The sequence below is a fragment of the Babylonia areolata genome, chromosome 6 (assembly GCF_041734735.1).
Source record: "Babylonia areolata isolate BAREFJ2019XMU chromosome 6, ASM4173473v1, whole genome shotgun sequence".
Taxonomy (NCBI): domain Eukaryota; kingdom Metazoa; phylum Mollusca; class Gastropoda; order Neogastropoda; family Buccinidae; genus Babylonia; species Babylonia areolata.
Window position 1 is genome coordinate 8609835 of NC_134881.1, and position 1861 is coordinate 8611695.

The following is a 1861-nucleotide window of genomic DNA, read 5'->3' on the forward strand; positions in this document are numbered from 1 at the left end:
GTTCTGGATACATATGGAAGATGTCAAAAAGAAAAGGAAGGTAGGGAGAGAGGGTGAGGTTTGGTGGAGGGTGAGAGAGGGAAGTGAGTGGAGAAGTTGTGGTGTTCTGTTTTCTTTCGCATTCATGTAGCTTTCTTTTATTATTTTCCTTTCTTTTTTTTGTTTTAATCCGTAAAGCAGCAGTCAGACTGATTTTGCACTTAAGCATTTTGTGACTGGACCTTTTTTTTTCTCTCCAGAAAAAAGGGAGGGAGGCAAAAGAGTGGTTGGGTAAGAGGGGTGGTTTTACAAACGAACCGGCATTGAATTTGAAAATAATCCAGGGGTACTGTGTTGAAAGAAATATTTGAAAGAAAGTCCTGTAATTTCACTCGCTGAAGTTGTTTTGCCCCTCCCCCACCCCCTCTTTTTTCTTTTCTTTTCATTTTAATGAATATTGCCTGTTCAGTGCTAGCTATATAAAAAAAAAAAAAGGTTGCATTTTTTAAAATGATTCTATGATGTGACTTGATAACTATAAAAAAAAAATGGTATGAAAAGCGTGAACATGAGAAAGAAAGTGTGAGAGTGAGTGTTGTGCATATTATTATGTGTGTGGATGATGTGTGTAAGCCCTCTCTATACCACCTCAAGTTAGGAATGTGGATTTATTTTACAAACCCTTAGATTTGAAAACCATTGACACGATGGTTTCACAACAAGTAATTCCAACATCTTTTTTGGCAGATTTGCTTTTGGTTTTCTGTTTTTTTTCTTTTCTTTTTTTTTCTGTTTTTTTTCGCTTGCATTTGTTTCACCTGTGCTAGTTTTCTTCAACCCGAGATCAGGTGTTTATCATCTGTATTTGTGCAGCTGCAAAGATGATATATGATTTTTTTGTAGTCACATTGTTTACAATTATCATGAATGAAAAACAAAGAGTCGTTTGTGCAGTATTATCATGATTATTGAAATGTATCTGTAAAGTCTCTCTGGTCATCATGTCCATTGACAGTGGAACTGACTTTTTGTTGCATGACTTTGAGACATGTATATTACTGGATTAATTATGTTTGCTATATATTCTGATTACTTGACTTATAATATATGTTTTAATAGGGGTTTTTTGGTCTCCTTTTAAGATTTTATCGTGAATGTTGTTCACCGCTTTTTGTCATGTCATCAGAAATGAGAGATTAAGAATTCAAGTGTCAAGTCACCAGTCTGAAAATTAGTGAAAAGGATTATTTTCTTTTTTATAAGCACAGTATTATCCAGGATGCAAAGGATGCAACTGCTGTGACTTACTATGGATGCCAGATATAGATTTGAAGAAAAAAAGAAGCAGGAACTGCATGGGTTATGGATACATTTTAAAACTCTTCATATGATTTGTCTCTTGTAAAAGTTGCACAGAGTACTAGACCACAACCCAGATGCCAGTCATTCATTTGCAACATTTCCAGGGAGAGAAAGAGAGGGCTTTTGAGGATCTTGGAATGGTTATGAAATTTGAAAGAAATGTCACTGGAAATATGTACAACCTTCAGTTTGGTCCAAAAAAAAAAAAGCTGCTGAACAAAGGGATCTGAATAATTATGTCATGGTGCAGTGAAGAAAACAAATTCTCACGAAGTGGTGAAGGCAGTCAGAGTGTGTAATGTTCAGTGAGGACTCAGTGTTGTGAAGAAATGGATACCCACTGCTGAAATCTATCACTGTACACAGGACAAAGAGTCCATCATCAGCTCTTTTTCTTTTTTCCTTCTTTTTATCTTCTCTTTTCTTTCTTTCTTTTTTTTCCCCCCAAAAATGATTAATTAATTGTCAGACAAAATGAATGAGTTCTGTCTTGCATGAGTAGATGAAAATGCTGTGAGTG